Here is an 18743-nt window from a genome sequence, read left to right as displayed (position 1 = left end):
ATTCCCATTCCCAGAGGATGATTGAGTTCCAGAATTCTCCATCTCCATGACGACATCCTCCTGTACACGTCCTTTACAATCAATATTTTCATCTATGAAGCACCACATTTGAACATGTGAAGAAATACTTACAGTTTCTTCGTCACTCAAATCAGCGATTGCTTGTTCAGTAGCAGAAAATTGAAGACCTTCAAGACTTGATGGAGTAAAATTCTGCAACAAAATTAACAACATTGGCTTCATGATTCTAATGTTAATAGCAATGAAAGTCACGGTGAGAAATATTGGGAACTCACCAAAGAACGAACTGGGGACTTCACGGTATTAGGTAACAGCTTATAACTTTTGTTCCTTCCTTCTCCTCCGCCGTGAACAACTTCTCCAATATCTGAAAAATCTGCATGGATTCGAGGTCTTACGCTACGACCGTCCTGTAAAGAATTCAATAACATGATCAGAATACAGTTACCATGGTTTCATAAAAGACATGTGGAGAATCTTACTTGAGAACATCCTGGAGATAATTTTCGTTTATCACCAGAAAGGTACTTCAGTCTTGGTCGACCAGAGATCATCTCAGCAGACGGAGGAATCTTCACTGGAGGCTGACTAACTGTCACGAATTCATGCAACCTCTCAAATTGTTGATGCCAGAATTCTATATAACCTGGGGTTACATATGCAAATCTATCAGAACCAGGAAACCAGTAACTACTCCCTTCCACGTGAGTGTGATCTAAACGAGACGCAAGCTGATCAACTGATGGTTTCCTTCTCCGGGTAGTTGGAACACATTGATCCATACCCATTTGTCGAGCCGCCCTATCAATGTTGTATTCTTCTACGGCCCTCTCCATGCATAACGGATAACAAGTGACCAGGAGTACAGCTCAACATGAAGGATCTCTCACCATCATTCGGGTTAGCACCAGATTTCAGAGTCGTGCTCTCTCCAGTATTGAAAGTCGTTGGTTGAGAAACATAATCAGGAACCGACACCCACGGACGAAAGTCGAACTCCGATTCTTCATCCAACACATCAATGAGGCGTGCTTTAGACCGAGGCTGCTTTGTAGACCAACGCATGATTCGGCATTATCTTTCTCGGCGAAGATGTGACGGGCATCAGTATTTGGTCCTTGCAGGATATTACGTGGGATAGGCGCATAATTCTTGAAGTGCTCCCACATCAAAGCTTGAAGAAACATCGTGTTAACATAACACTCAATCTTCATGAAGCCATTCGACACGCTGGAATCTAACACCAAGGAGTCTAAGTTAGAATACAAGGAACCCAGGAATAAGCTACCTATTGGGAGTTGCTCACCTTGAGCCATCTTAATAGCAAAAGGGATTACGAAAGGCTTCAACAAATGTCCACTGTCTTCGAATATGTCTCTGGATAACCATAAGCATAAGAAAGCGGCAATAGGTAACATACCGGTGATGGGACTATCAGAAACTTCATCTCTTGGCCACCAACGTGTCAACCAATGGGCATAACAACCTTTACTACCAGACGCCTTGTTCACTTCTTCCATCGCAGCTGTCAGAGTGTCAAAAACCACTTTTTCCTCATCCGAAAGACCTCCAGAGAAATTACCTGTAATCGGGAGATGCATCAAAGCAGCCACATCTTCTAAGGTAACAGTAAATTCTCCCCATCTACATATGAAGGTGTGAGTGGGAACACACCAACGAGCCAGCAAAGCCACGATACTTTTCACATCATGATTAATAGACAAGTCTCCAGAAGCTTGAATAGCTCTCGTCACTTGTGCCTGGTTGAGCATAGCCCTGACATGAGGGAAGCCCAACATATACCTCGCCCATCCAGAAATTTTTTCCAAAGGGCGTCGAGAAAGCTTAAACTCTATGGTCGATGCAAGGAAAATCCCTCGTTCGAGACAAAGCCGTATTACCATCTTCGGGGTCACCAATTTCTTCTGAGCCACAGTCCTAGGGTTGATCAGAAGACGATATACTGGGGACTTGAGATATGCTTCAGCTCCTTTTGGATCCTCCTCAAAGAATGCGTCGTCTATATTCGGAATGTTCTTCACGCCAGTGGCATCCTCCTCTTCTTCACCAATGGAGGTATCGTCCATGCATGCATCATCCCTGGAGATGTCATCATCAGTATGCGATTCGTCACTTGAAGTATCGTTTTGCTAAAACAACTGCAAAGTCCACATCACATTCTACTTCAGTATGCTGTCCAGACACGAATCAAGGAAATACGGCAAAAATGGTAACTCTTGACTCTTACCTTTTGTACTTCCACTAACAATAGTGATATTAACGGTAGAGTTAACACCTCAAAATCGTTCGTCTCTTCGAAAACTGCAAAAACGAACGAAACTTTATTAATTTCGAAACTGATTTTTCATAAAATCACGGACACAATTTTCATAATGTGAACATTCACACAACTGACCTATGAAGTTTATAACAATAAAATATTTCATTATAAATATATTGTCTATCTTCGAAGGTTCCTCGAAACACACGCTTTGATTTTTCGAAAAAAGCAACAATTAATGCAACTTGCATACATAAACTCTCAAGGATTTTATTTAATGAAAACAAACTCATGCAAATAAAATATATCATCATATTTTGCACAATATATGTCACGGCTGCATATATATATAAAAAACTATTTTTCCTTCGTATCATCATTATTTGTCTTTAAAACGAAGGTTTATTTCAAAAAATATTATGAAAGCTCAGATCTCATACATATGATAAAGTTTTGTATTTACATGAAAGCTCATAAGCAAAATTTTATCACTGGACACAAGTTCATCATATGAATTTTTCTTCGAGTCGTCGTAATTTGTCTTTAAAACGAAGGATTGTTTCGATTTCGTGTAAATTTACTCCTTTTATGATAAAACCGTGGTATACATGAAAGCTCGTACACTAAGTTTTATCACTGGACCTAGGTCCATATACTAAAAAAATCTCTCCTAAATCAGGGATTATAGTTAGTTTTCAAAACTAACGATTGAACGAACATACGTTTTCAAAAAAAACGAGGGTTTTTTCATAAAACTCACACTAATATACACACATGTATATAACTTCATCATGATCAAAGCATGAACAACCCATGATACTCATGGACATCATCAAAAAAAAAAACGCACCTGGTCGGCCGGAATTTGGCCGGCGGCAACGGCGACGGCGGCGCTGATCGGCGGAGAACTTCTCCTGCTCCTGTTGACGTGAAGGTAGTGGAGGGGTGATGGAAGCACTGTCGTGGAGTTAAAAAAAAGAGGATTAATCCCTTTTATATCAATTTTATTTCCAAAACCTAATTTTCTAAGGATTTCCTTATTGGGCCCGACCCGCGAATCCTAACCGACCACGGACTCGTCGTCCAAACCAGCGGTTCAACACCAATTTATGCTCATCAAACGACGCTCCAATCATGACATTGAAGCCTTCATCAAGTCTCGGTTTGATCATGCTCTCTAAATCCGGTAACGTCTCAACTTACGACTAAGTTCAATTACTTGTATTATTATTTATGGCCGGAAAATCACCATTTAATGCTGACTGAGGAACACAACTTTCCTCAGTAAGAAGAGGACTTAATGTAGATGGTGGATTTTCGACAAAGGCTAAAATCGTAAACTCATAATTATACGAAGCTCTGATTCAACAATCAGACGTGAGTATCGAGACACGAGTCTCTCATCGAATTCTCAACGGAGAGTACTTTCTCTCAGAGTACATGTAGATATGTAGTCTCACGACTGGAAAACAGCATATCTCATGAATACTGAATACTTTCAGTGATTATTTCTATATAGTATCACGAGATGGACGGCTCCTAGACAGCTTGCTCTGCTAGTATAGAGCGATAACGTCTTCAGGAACAAACAAAAAGTTTACCCTGACTATATAAAGGATATGACTTATCGACAAGCTCATATCGGGATAATTAATGCTCCTAGATAGCTTGCTCTGCTAGTATAGAGCCACAAAGTTAATTATTCCTAATTAAGATTAATTATGTCGTGACATTCACTACTGAATTCCCAGAATAATATATTATTGCTCCTATTCCACGGTCGAATCCACGACTGGTCCCATGGAATGGCAATAAACAATTGTTATGATCGAATCCACAACTGGTCTCACAGATGGTAATAGATAAATCTTAATTACTCCGATTCTATGGTCGAATCTACGATCCCATGAAATGGTAATTCTCACTTTATTATTCTGAATTCGTAGTCGAATCCTCAGCTGATCTTATGAATTAATAATAAACATCTTATTGCTCAGTTTTGTGAATTATTCTCCACCGAATTCCACAATTAATAATAAATAATCAACAACCGGGCGTCTGAGCTACCTCTAAGTAAGTCCCGATTCAAATGGTGAAGGTGTATTCAACGACGATACACTAACAGTCACCGCACGAACGAGTATTCCAAAAATACAACGAAACGATGAACCTATGCAAAATAGAGAAGAAAGTAATAAATAATTATAAATATTGACCAGGGTGCTGGGAGCACGGACACACGACCGACCGACCGTTTCATGGTCAATCCCACGCCAGTTTTATATTTTTAATGCATTTTTATTATTTTCCATGATTTGATGAAAATTCTCTCATTTTATCAAATCTCCTTCGTCTCGAGGAAACTCCTGGGTTTCATGGTACTTCCATAAATCCATAAAAACTAATATAAAATTAAGGAAAGGACTGTGGGGCGTGACCATTGGCCAACCGGCCATGCCTTGGTCCCAACCGGCCCCACACCCCACGGTTCCTTATTATTTTATTATTATTATTATTTCTCTAATTTCATATAAAAACTCCTTGATTTCATGGTATTTTGCACAAATCATCATATAATAATAAATAAAATAAAATTATGAAAAACTCGTGGGACCAGGCCAACTAGCCGGCCGCGGCCATTCCCAAGCCGGTCCCACACACCCTTTGCTTTATTATTTTATTATTATTTATCCTATTTTTCCTTGAATTCATCAAATTCCTTGATTTTATGGTATTTCTCTCAAATTAGGAAAAATTCCCACAAATAATCAAAAATACCTAAAAAATATTAAAAAATTATGAAAAACTCGTGGGACCGGTCCATAGCCGGCCAGGCATGCCTCCATGGTCCCACACGCCCGAGTTTTTATTATTTTAATATTTTGCTTCCATGAATTCATGAAAACTCCTTCAATTCATGGAAACTCCCTAAATTCATCAAATTTCTCAAAATTCATGAATTTTTCATAAAATCATCAAAATATTATAAAATTAAGGAAAAGGCACCACGGGACCGTGGTCACGACCGGCCGACCATGCCTTGACCACGGCGGTCCCATGCCTCCTCATTCCTTATTTTATAATTATTTTTCATCATCTCATGGTGTTTTCCTCAGTTTCGTCGAAACCCTAATTTTGGCATATTTTCTCGAATGGATGCTCAATTGCACGTCAGAAAATATCAAAATTATCAAGACTGAGACACGGACGCCTTGGGGGAGACGAGCACGCTATCTTGACCGACCAAGATTGGCTCTTTGGCTCACGGAAGCCGGTCCCATCAATTTTCACAGTTTTGACCTAATTTGCACAATTGCTCGTATTAGGTCCAAAACTCTTCCAAACACTTTGGATTTTCATGAAGTGATCGTCAGACTGTCACGTGACAACCCAGGTCCGGTTTCATGACTCCATGGTCGGTCCCTCGCCTCGTCATAATTAATTAGGTTTTCTTACCTAAGAATCATACGAGTATTTTGAATAAATGATTAAGCCAACATTTAATCATTCTTCCACCAACAAATCGTCAACTCTTCAGGAGTTATTCGTATTTTCTCACGTGAGCATATGGACACTACATGGTTGATCCGCGGTCCATGTAGTCCTCCCTCCTTCGTCCCATGGTTAAACTTCTGATGAACCATGAATTCATCATCAATTGATCAAATTAGGGTTTCTGAATCCAAGGATCATCATTTCAGATTCCAACCTTAATAATTTTACGACGGCCTCATGGTCATTAATTTTATTAATTATGCTCGGTTCTACACCAGTGTTCTAATTAATATTTTTGGTACGTTGCCAATAAGCCATCAGATGAGCAACACATGCTCAGACGATCAAATATTCAACACTTGCTCAGATGATAAATATTTGCTCAAACCGAGGAATATTGGTTCAACAATCAATATTCAACGATCCATCGAATGAGCAATACTTGCTCACTTCATCATAAGAACTATACCTCTGTCTCATGACATGTTCAATTCATGAGTTTCAGAACATCATGTTCAACTCAACAACTACATGGACTCATCGTCCCATCAAACCACGAAGTCATCAATTGACTAACAAACCACGAGACGTCAATCGTGTCACTTGGGGGATATCACTTAGGGTTTTGGTCTGGCGGTCTACGAAACGTGTGTTCAAACACGCGATGGAATGTGAGCAAGTCGTGCAATAAGTTGAAGGAATTCACGAAGTAGTGGGTGGAAAATCGACCAAGTCTCCACACGTTGAGCAACTGGTTTCAAACACGATTTCCACTTCCCCACTCCTTGATTCCATCAACTGTCACACTTCATGGAATCATGGTGTCTAAAATTCCAGCAATATAAATAATTCTCTGAATCATGATTGAATCATCGTCATCAGTATCATCAATCTCACGTCAAACTGACAACAGGAGATCATCAACTCATCAATTGAGCAACTACTCTCAATTGAGCAATTTCAATCACTCAGAGCTTATCATATTTAGAATTCACACACCCACAATCTTTGATTACCATTGATTCCACACATTTCTCATCTTCCCTCCTACAGATCAACCCATCCTCTCTTGTGACCGAATTTACTCTGGAACGGTCATTGTCTTGATTTAGGCCGGAGTACTACAGATTGATCTCTCGAATCTAAAGCATCCCCTTTGCAGCGGTGCATCTTTGTGAGGTTTAAAATTTCGCTCGGTTCGAGGAGTCTCCTCCGTACGGTCGTCTCCTCAATTCCTTAGAAACCAGCAAATCGTTTTTCCCAATCTACAACTGATTGCAAGTATTGCAAACGTTTTGGAGGAACTGAAATACAACGAAAGAAAATCCTAAATGCCAAATCCAGACGTGATGAGTGCTCAAACGCCCAGTACCTCAAATGTCTAATAATTTCAGACAAATTCCTTAAGCCAATTCTCGTGAATTACTGGCAGGGTTCTGCCATCTGTGTTGATCAATTTGTAGTATCCTCCAGTTATGGGCTTAGCAACCATAAACGGTTCTTCCTAATTGGAGCTCCTTGCAGAATGGAGATCTCGTTTAGTTTCCTTGAGAACCAAATTTCCCTCCTTGAATTTGTTCGGCTTTGTAATTCGTGCCTTGAATATCTTGTGCTGATTCCATGGTTGTGGCACATACGGACACTCGTGTAGAGGAGAGTATCCAGCATATTGTCTGTTGTGTTTAGCCAGGTCTTCAGCAATAAACCTTTTGATAGAACGATCAACATTGAGATGCGCTGGATCCAACCATTGGGCATAATATTGCCGAGGTGAAGTTATCCATTCGTAACTCTTGGTAATTGCTAAATTGTTCATGGGGAGAAGTCCCTGGGTCAAAGTAGCATATTTGAACATTGGTAATATTGGAGCATGGAGAGGAATAAGACTTTCCTGATCTTGAAACCTTTTGACAAAGGTATGTGGACTTTCTTCAGGTTCTTGTGTAAGTCCCATCAAGGTTTTATCCTCCTGCAGATGCTCAAATGGTGGGGCATCCTCTGTGTCCTCTGACTCAAAGTCTTCGTCGGCGGTACAGCGTGCTGAAGGCTTTGGAGTGATCCTTCCAACATGAATCCAGGCCCTTCCAAGGATCATGTCATATCCAGGGTCTTCCCGGATTATGTAAAATTTGGTCTCAGTGCAGACTAAACTTTCTGTAACTTTGAGAGTAATGAAGCCGTATGCATCTCGGGAAACCCCTTCGTGGTCTCTGATTGTTATGGGAGAGTGAGTAGCTTCTTGTCGAGTAATGCCGGCAGCTCTGAGAGTTTTCAAAGGGATGATGTTGACAGCAGTACCAACATTAACAAATGCCCTTTTGAATTCATTTCCTTTAATGTGCACTGTGGTGAGCAGACCCCGGTCATACATTTCTTTGTCGGTGACTGAAGGTTCAGGAGGTACATCTGGAATTAGCAGGCGTTTTCCAGAAACTATGTGGTTCAAGGCTGTGAATGTCTTCCTTTTGTGCTTTCGACAGGTAGAGCATTTCGCAGACATGCTCTATCAATGACTGAACTGCCTCCTTGACTGGTGCTTCGGAAATGGAGAAAGTCCTAATAGGAAGAGGGTCTCTGTGTACTCCCTCGGCTCCAAGATTAAGTTCTCCCGACTCAACCTTTTCTCTGAATATGCGTTTCAAAACTTTGCAGCTGCTAGTTGGATGATTCACGAACCAGTGGAATAGGCAATAACGAGGATTTTCCATGTCTTCCTCAGTTGGGCCTCTCCTGACGTATGGCAATTTGATTGTGCCATCTTGGATCCGGGCGTCTAATAGTTCGAGCACTTCTCCAAATGGGGAGAGGAAAATCTGGTGCATCATCAGGAGCATCTGTGCATTGGCCAGGAGCCCGTGTCTCTGGTTTGTCCTTCTTTTGCGTCTTTGGAGGAGCTGCAGTATGCTTGTTCGGCGATTCTGCCTTGCGCTTGCTCCCTTCAGCAGTGTTTGCAGAGGGCTGTAGGTTGTACTGCTTGTTGATCAGGCGTTTGCTTCCTCGAGGGTCACGTGATTCCTCAGTATTTGTAGACTTCTCTCTTTCTAACAGGGCAGGTGCAGTGGTTGTTGATCTCTTCGCGGCTTCGTGAAACTCTGAGAAAGTCTGGAATCGAAGATTCTCCAATAGAGCTCTGTAAACCGGGAGCATGCCGTTGATACACAAATCTACCAGCTGCTGCTATGTGACATTTGGGTCATGACAGTCCAGGGCTTGGACTCTGAATATTTTCACGTAATCATTGGGATTTTCACTGACCCTCTGGAACATTCTTCCAAGATCAGAGAGAGTGACTTGCTCTGACACGAAAAGTACTTCCTGTAGAAGGCGTTGATCATTTCTCCCCAATTGTTGATAGTCCCCGGTGCGATGTTGTTGTACCAGGTGTATGCTCTGCCTTTCAAGGGTTTTGAAAACTCCTTGAGGAGAACAACATGGTTATATTCATGCTCTCCCAAGGCTTCGAGGAAGCGAGAGACATGTTCTCGTGCATTGCCAGTTCCGTCATACAGAGTGAAAGTTAGAGAAATGTAACCTTTTGGAAGGGGATTCCTCTACGTAGCGGCAGGATAAGGAGGTTGGTGACGATGGACATGTGATGTCTTGTCTTTTCCACGGTTCTCCAGAAGGCGCTCCACGTCTTCCCGAGTAATGAAATTTGATGGTTCCTTTGCTGATGAATCTGTAGCTTTGCCAGTTTCATCATCATCCACTGTATGGATTGGGATTACTTCAGGATCAGCAACATCTGAGGATTTCTCCTTCTCTTTTCCCTTTTCTTGAGTATTCTCTGTCATCTTATCAGTAAGAGTTTTGAGATAATTACACAGCTCCTTCTGTGTAGCAGCCATGTCAGTCTGATTCTTTGCGAGAGTCTCATGCACTTTGATAAGATCAGCAATGGTAGGTGGTGGATTTCCTCTGACTTCTTCAGGGTATCGACCGAACAGGAAATGACCTTCAGTGTGAGGAGGAGTAATGTCACCACCATCAGTGTTGGAGGCCGGAATCGTTTCCGGGATATTCTGATTGTCATTGTTGTTGTTGCTGGTACTAGCATCGTTTCTGTTGGAACCTGTAACTAACCCAGACCTAAGACCATCCATCTTGTGAAATCGTGAGATTGCAACCGAGATATTAACCTCCCATTGTGGCCGCCAATCTGTGGATGGGGGAAAACGATTTGATGGTTTTTACGGAATTGAAGAGTCGACCGTGTGGAGACTCCTTGAACCGAGCGAAATGTTGAACCTCACACATATGCACTGCAAGAAGGGAGTGCTTTAAGTTCGAGAGATCAATCTGTAAGACCCCGGCCTAAACCAAGAAAATGGTCGTTCCAGAGTCAATTCGGTCACAAGAGAGGATGGGTTGATCTATAAGAGGAAAGCTGAGAAATGCGTGAGATCAATGGTGATCCGAGATTGTAGGTGTGTTGTGAATTCAGCGTGAAAATGCTCCGAATGATTGAATTTTGCTCAATTGAGAGTAATTTCTGTGAGTTCGTGTAGACGAAAGATTGTCTGTATGAACTTTGATGAGAAATTGCTCGTTTTGGCGAATGTTGTTCGATTGTTCGAAAAAAAACCCTGTCTTTTCAATCATGATTCAGAGACATTTTATAATGCCGTAGTTGAAAACACCATGATCCCATGAAGTGTGACAGTTGCTGGAACCAGAGAATGGGAAATGGGGAAATCGTGTTAAAACCAATTACTCATCGTGCGGAGACTTAGTTAACTTTCCACCCACTACTTTGTTGATTCTTCCAACTGATTGCACGACTTTCTCACATTCTCATCGTGGGTGAACACACGTGTCGTAGACCGCTATACCAAAACCCTAGTTAATATCCCCCATGTGACACGATTGAAATCTCGTGATTGTGGAGTTAGTTGCTGAATTTATGGGACAACGAGTCCATGTAGCGCTGAGTCTAATATGATTAGCAAATGTTCTGAAACTCATGAGTTTAACGTGTCTGCTGGGACAAGGTATCATTATAACCTAAGACGAGCAAAACTGTGCTGCTAGATTGTTGAATATTGATAGTTGAACCAATATTCTTTGATTTGAGCAAATATTGCCAGTCTGAGCGAATATTTCTAATTGAGTAAATATTGCCGGTTCGAGCGAATATTGCTAGTTCGAGCAAATATTGCTAGTTTGAAGAAATACTGTTCTTTTGATGAATTGTTGGTAGCTGAACCAAACAAAATATTAATTTAAGTTACTGACTGCTGAGTCGAGCAAAATAAATATGAATGTTAATCATGGAATCAACATAAAATTATCAGAGTGTTCGAATCTGCTCAGAATCACGTTTCTGCAAAGCTCTGGATTCAAAATCCTAATTTTACCGAGATAATGATTTATTGCAAATCACATGAAACCGGATACATGGGATGACGGGTTCACCATATAACGCCTATATGCTCGAATGAGCAAAAACACCAAAGTCTCTTGAGGACCAGTTGGTGAAAGAATGATTAAATGCTGGTTCAATCATTTACTGAAATAATGCTCTTGTGACCGACAAATCATAAAATCTGTTTTATGGAAAATATGAGGGACCGGCCAAGATGTCATGAGACCGGATCTTGGTGGTCGTGGGACCAGTAGATGGTCGTTTGAGCGAACTTCCAATTGTTTGGAAAGAGTTCGAACCTAATATGAGCAGCTGAGCAAATTAGGTTAAAATCATTAAAGCACGCGGGACCAGCTATTTGCAAGCCTTAGGGTCACCCTTGGTCGGTCAAGGGGATGTGCCCGTGTCACCATGTTGTCCGTGCTTCAGTCCTGAGAATTTTGATATTTTCTGGTGCACGTTTGAGCAACATTTGGAGAAAATATGCAAAATCCATGGTTTTACTGAAACCGGCAAAAATACATGAGATGATGGAAATAATAAATAAACATGAAATCACAAGGTGTGGGACCGGCCACGGCTAGGGCATGGTCGGCCGGCTGACACGCGGTCCCACATGCTTTCCCCAGTTTTATGTGATTTTATGTATTTTTCTTTGAATTTTAAGGTAAATTGCATGAAACTGGAGAGTTTGGCGAAATTAGGAAACTTCTATGAGATGAGAGACATAAATTAAAATATAAAATAGGGAATGAGAGTGTGGGACCGGCAATGGCCGTAGCATGGCCAGCCGGCCAATGGGCGCGGGTCCCAAGACACTCTTCCCAATTTTATGTAATTATGATGATTTTAGATAACTTTTCATAAAATCAAAGGGATTTGTTGAAAACCAAGATATTTTGTTGAAATCAGGGAGTTTTCATGAAATCAGTAAACCAAACACCAAATAATAATAAAATAGTGGACGTGTGGGACCGGCTAGGGCATGGCCGGCCGGCTAGAGCCCGATCCCACAAGTTTTTCCTAATTTTTTAATATTTTTCATGATTTTAGAGAAAGTACATGAAATTAGGTAATTTTAGGGAAAATTCATAAAATCAAGGAATTTTCATAATTTGAGAAAGAATAAAAAAATAATGGGACGTGAGGTGTGGGACCGGCCACGGCCAAGGCATGCGGCCGGCCGGCGGTCCTGCGACACCTTTCCTTAATTTTATTATTTTTGATAAAATCATGTGATTAGATAAAATACATGAAATTAGGTAATTTTCATGATTTTAGGGAAAATTCATAAAATCAAGGAATTTTCATAATTTGAGAGAAATAATAAAATAATGGAGACGTGGGGTGTGGGACCGGTCACGGCCAAGACATGGCCGGCTGGTGCTCGGTCCCGCGACACCTTTCTCTAATTTTATTATTTTTTGATAAAATCATGTGATTTAGATAATTTCTTTGAAATAAAGGAAATTTGCTCGAACAAGAGGATTTTCATGAGATTGTGAAAATAATAAAATATAAAATTGGGCGCGGGACTGGTCACGACATGACTGGATGGCTGGTGAGCCTAGTCCCCTGGCGCTTTTGCTTAATATTTTATTATTATTATTTTCCCTCCCTATTTGGCATAGGTTCCTCGTTCGTTCGTATTTTTGAAATGCTCGTTCGCACATTCAAAATGTTGGTCTGTGCATTATCTGCTAATTACACTTGCACCATTTTCGTCAGGGCTTATCAGATGCCTGTTTCATCGAATATTTATTACTAACCTGTGGAATTCTGCTGGGAAGAACCACAAATTGAAGTAACGAAATATAATGAGGAATCGTAGAATATTGCTGGATAGGAGCATTAATTATTTGCGGGTTGAGCAATATGAACTTGCTAGAGTGTCATATTCCTCTTGCATAGTCGGGGAAAACCTGGTTACATCCCGAAGACGTTGTCGCTCTATACTAGCAGACATGTTGTCTAGGAGCCGCCCAATCTTTCGATTATATACAGTATGGGATGTGTCGTGGCCTCAGCTGAGAGACTACACATCTTCATATTCTCTTAGAGACTTTCTCCATCAGAGGTGGCATGATCTTTCATGCATAGAGACATGAGTCTCGATACTCATCCGATTGTCGGATCTGGAGTAATTACTGAAATTGCTCAGTTTTCGTAAGATATGCCGCGGTCTCATCTGAGAGACTATACATCTACACGTACTCTGAGAGACAGCCTTCTCAGTCAGAGATTTATGGCATGAGCTTTCACGCTTTAATGAGAGGCATGAGCCTCAATACTCATCCGGTTGCCGAATCTGGAGTATGGTTTTACAATTCTACCCTTTGTCGAAAATCCATCATCTACACCTATCAAATGATTTAACATAAGCATGGAAATCAAATACTATAAACTATCATAGATATTATGTATTATGGGAAAATGTACGATTATAGCTGAACTCTGCAACAAGGTATTAACCATGTGCGAGTCAGACTCTGTGTGACCTGCCTAGTCACCAGATCTGATTCATCCCAATAATACCCTACCTGGTTAGGTTAGATTCAAATAGATCGGGTGTTCATAAGCTATATGTCCTTTATCTTCTTCAATTCGCCTGACCATTCCTGTTGCAGTTTCTCCTTCATTTTCTCCTATGCAAGTTTGCAGAGCGCCACATACAAATGGACATGATCTTTTTTTCTTCGAAAAAATAAGGTTATATTAAAGAGAAAAACTGTACAAAATTTACAAGCCAGGAGATCCCAAAAATCTTAAACATGCAAGACTGTCTCCCACATAAAAAAGACTTGACTGATAGCCATGTCCGTGAATACATCCTTGTCAAAAAACCACAACATCAAAGTCTGTTTTATAAGTAAGCAAATCTCATCAATATCTTTCGGTCTTCCACCACCAAAAACCCTGCAGTTTCTTTCATTCCACAAATGATGAGAAGGATGGTTGTTGACTATTTTGGTGGTTAGATCAGAACTTTGGATGATGAGAAATAACTTTGTTTACAATAATAAATAAGTGAATTTCTTTTTTTTTTTCCAAAATAGAGTCTTCAATCAAGTTCATGATTTCTCAAGGAGGTTAAAAGGAAATATGTATAACAATGTAGAGGAACTGAAAATTCTTGATTTTTTTAGAGTTGGGCATAGAAAAATTAAGGTTTTGGATCCAGTAGAATGCTTTTGGGAGCCACCGGAAAGCAATGAGATATTATTGTGCTGTGATGGAGCGGTTAGAGGGAATCCGGGAGTGTCCGGTGCTGGGATTGTTGCCCGAGATTCATAATCTAGAGTTCTTGGTGCTATGTGTGCTGGTTTTGGAGTTAGAATGAATTATATAGCTGAGCTTTTTGGTATAGTAATTGGTTTGGAATGGGCTGTTAAATTCAGCATAGAGAATGCTTGTATTCGTTCTGATTCGATGGGGGGCGGTTATCGCTTATTCGAGCAATATTGACTTTACCATGGTTTCTTAGATACAGGTGGTTGGCAGATAGATCAAGGTACACTAATGTTCGTTTTGTTCACACTTTCCGTGAAGCGAATTTTTCAGCGGACGGTATGGCAAAAAGGGGTTGTTTTCTTGAAGATGGAGAGGGTTGGAATTTTGATAATAGACCAAATTTTCTTACTGCTATCGAACTTCCAAATGTATCTTATTTTCAGTTTAAATAGTTCTTAAGTTTTTGGGGTTCTTTGCCTCTTTTCTTATGAACTATCTTTTGTAATCTTTTCACTATTTATTAATACATTTTTGGACTTACCAAAAAAAAAAAACCACAAATGCCAAACCACTGCATAACTGACCTTCCACCAAACCTCTCTACTCCTCCCAGTCATTGCATTATTACTCCATGCTTCAAACTGCTCATGCACTGTCTCACATAAAACCCACTAAATTTTGAAAGCCTTAAGAAAATAGGACCAGACTTCATAAGAATATTGACAAGTAAACATATGATCGGCGGTTTCTTGGTCTCTCTACAAAACAAACAAAGATCACTCTGCACCTCAACTCCTCCATGCATAATAAGCATACTTAATGTAGGAAGAGAGTTGTGATAATGTGCCCATAACATAAAACTTACGTTAGATGGAATACTGTTCCTCCAAACATGTTCGTAGAACACATCTTCCTCCCCTCCTTGAAAATGTATTTCATAACAGTTCTTGACCGTACACCCCCCTTTGATTTCCATGTTATCTTCCTCTTTTTTCAGCCCATGCAACAAACCTAACTCATTACAAATCCTATCACATTCAAGTTGTTCACTACTTTTGAAATATTCCTTCTTGTATCACAACTAAGTCGACCCTCCACCACCATGTCATATAGCTGGAAATATATCTTTCAAAAGACCTGTTGAACACCAATTATCCGGCCAAAATCGAATTCCCTTACCATTCTGCAGCTTAAAATTGATGTGGTCATGTAAAAATGAATTCGTATTAATAATGTTCTTCCACATACTTATTCCTTTTGGTATAACATCCTCTGTAGGAATCAAAACTTCTGTATTATTGCTAAATTTCTGCTGCACAACCCTTCTCCATAAAATGGTATAGGTATTAACTTCTATTTAATTTTTCATTTACATCAGATTGAAAGGTGATTGTAATTGCATTTTTTTCCTGTTTGAAACCCTAAACCTATTTTACTGTTTAAAACCAATCCTCTTGCTTCTCCTATAGAATTCATTCGGTTCATTCAGAATTGAACTTTTGTCAAAGGTTCATGGTTTTTGATTGTCGATTGTGCTATTCCGTTACCAAATTTGTATGCGTGTAGGTAAATTGCTGTCATTTTTAATGCAGATTTGCAATTAAAAATCCTTTTAACCATTTTTATTTCCCATAATTGAGGCTAGGTCTAAAGACAGAAAACTAATGAATGGGATGTAATGATGGATATTCATTTTTGGTTAAGTTCATTTTTGGTTAAGTAATTCTCAATAAAACAAGAATTCTGATGCGATTCCTGGCTTTTACATATTTTAACTAGCTTTCTTTGCAGTGGCATTTAATATGGTTTTTCTGAATTAGTCTGGTAAAATGGTGTGTATTATGTTTTTACTTTCTCTACCAATCTGCAAGTAGAAGTACTGGATTTCTTTACATAAGCAGATTTTCCCGTCTATGTTGGCTCCAGGGTTTTCTTTTATCGTGATACCTTGGTTGGTGCGTTCTTATGGCGACATAATTGCAATCTCGGTACTCATGTGTTTATGGAGAAAAATTAACTCTTTCTTTTTTATTGGCACCATGGTCTATTTTACCCATGTTCAAATCAGAAAGCAAGTGGTTGGTGTGTGTTTTGTCTGATTGAGTTTCATTCCCATCCCAAGAATAGGGGATGTTAAAGCAGCAGCAGTCCCAAAATGTTACACTCATCTCTTGGCAGAAAAGCAGGTATATTTGAAACACAAAGCATCCCAGCTTCAATATTTTACACTCATCTACATTTGTTTACCAAATCCTTGAGCACATGCTAACACATCTGTTACCTAGATGAGAAGAGAATTGTGTGTTCACTCTGACCCAAAAGATTAATTAAGTCTATTTTGATTGTCAGTATGAGTACGATGATTGGATTGCTGCTGAGAGTGTGCCATCCATGGGAGGAGTGAAGAAAATTAATTATGAATATTCATTTGAGAAACCGTATAACACGACCAGAAACTTGAGATTCTGAGTTCTTTTTTGTTTCACAGGTCTTTAATAAGCTCACCCTTTTTAAAACCTCCTTCCCTACCTTCTTACTTCAAGATTTTCTTAGTTACCTCCTGCTTCTTCTGACACTCTTTCTTGTTTTTGTTTCAGGTAGTTATTAGTGCTAGAAAAACACGAGGATTTTACTTACTACTGCTGAGGTCGGTTGTCATGGTCATTCACAAAAAATGTTTTCAATTATTCTCACTCAATCTGGTTTCTTGCTGATTTTATGGGCTTCTTTGAATGAAACCAACTTTAGGTATGATCTTCTCTTTGGTTTCACTTCACTGGGTTGGTTGCTGCTGGAAAGAAACCCATGGCACGACATTGAAAAGTCCACTCTGAAATTTGATTTCTAGGTTACCACTATTACTAACTTACCCTTATCTTTCAGTATTTTGTCATGTGACTTGTACGCTGTGGGTTCATAGTCTGACCGCCCTTATTATTTTCTAGTCTGCCTTAATATAATAACCTTGACGTGTAGTTTAGTCATTTGGAAATTGTTGCATGTTAGTTAGCTAGCACGAGTATGTCTAGGATTGGGTAATCGTTTAGGGTTACTTCCCAATCATAAGCGTATTTAAGTTGTATTGAAACCCAGTTTTTGGGTAACAATGAATTAATGAAGTATTAAGGCTGCTGCGGCAGAGTTACTATTCTCAGATCATTTTCAGTCCAAATTCCGTTCATTCTCCATTGATTTCAATCTTAATCTCACTAAGAACAGTACAACTGGCATCAGAGCCGTTCCGTCCTAGCATCGTGGTGGCTCAGACTTGCAGGGAGCTACAAGAAACCAACAACAGACAACAAATTGAGATCGATTCCTTACATTCGAAGGTAAACAATCTAGCTCTGCAACTCAGTACAACATCCACCAAAGATGATTTACAGTCGATGAAGGTTAAACTTGATACTAGTATGCAATCACTTAAGACAGATATAGAAAAGAGTTTTCAATCTCAGTTGGAATTTTTTTTTTCTAATCGAGATCTCAACAAAGATCCAAATGCAGCTTCAGGTTCTAATACTGGTGGATCTCATTCTAATTTTCATTTGGGTGGTCGAGATTCTAATCAATTTCATCGAATGCCTAAGCTCGATTTCCTAGATTTGATGGCGATAACCCAAAGAGCTGGATCCATAAATGTGAATACTATTTCCAGATGCACAATATCTAGGAGTTACACAAGACAATGATGGCGGCCATACATCTAGATGGTAAAGCAAACAAGTGGTATGACAATTTTTTCCTTAATAAAACTGATATTCCATGGCCATTTTTCTGTGATAATGTTTGTTCGTGATTTGAAAATCTTGCACAGGATAACATAGTTGGCTTGTTCAATAAATTGGCTCAACAGAGCACTATTGATGCCTATTTTGAAGAATTTGAATATTATAAGGCATTACTATTGAGTGTTCATCAAGATTTTCCTGAGACATATTTCATTGCTAGTTTTATTGTTGGCTTAAAGGAAGAACTCAGAAGTTCAGTTATCATGTTTGATCCTAAAACACTACTTCATGCTTTTTCACTTGCAAAGGTGCAAGAAAGAACTCTTAGCCTGCAACAGAAAACCAATAAGCCTGCACCCAAATTTTTCTCTCCCTAATTTTCCAATTCTAGATCATTTATACCCAACAACCCTTCACCTAAATCTTCTTTTGTTCCATCCACTTCATCTACTCCACCTCCTGCACCCAAGCCTAGATCAACTTTACCACTCAAAAGGCTCACTCCAGATCAGGTACAAGCTAGAAAGGAACAAGGGTTATTCTTCAACTGTGATGAAACTTACAAGAGAGGCAATATTTGTAAAAAGCAGTATTTATGTGTCCTTATAGGGGAAGAAGC

At 39.7% G+C, this 18743-nt stretch overlaps 1 long non-coding RNA gene across 1 annotated transcript; it reads left to right on the top strand.

Moving 5' to 3' along the window:
- The first annotated feature begins 16216 nt into the window (after positions 1–16216).
- LOC113277418 lies at positions 16217–17338 on the top strand. Its single transcript, XR_003324906.1, has 3 exons — positions 16217–16579; positions 16743–16881; positions 16991–17338. It is a non-coding gene; the product is annotated as an uncharacterized LOC113277418 (long non-coding RNA).
- Positions 17339–18743: the final 1405 nt, after the last annotated feature.

The sequence above is a fragment of the Papaver somniferum genome, chromosome 5 (assembly GCF_003573695.1).
Source record: "Papaver somniferum cultivar HN1 chromosome 5, ASM357369v1, whole genome shotgun sequence".
NCBI classification, from domain to species: Eukaryota; Viridiplantae; Streptophyta; class Magnoliopsida; order Ranunculales; family Papaveraceae; genus Papaver; species Papaver somniferum.
The sequence above is the reverse complement of the archived record's forward strand: the minus strand, read 5'-3'. Positions and strand labels throughout refer to the sequence as shown.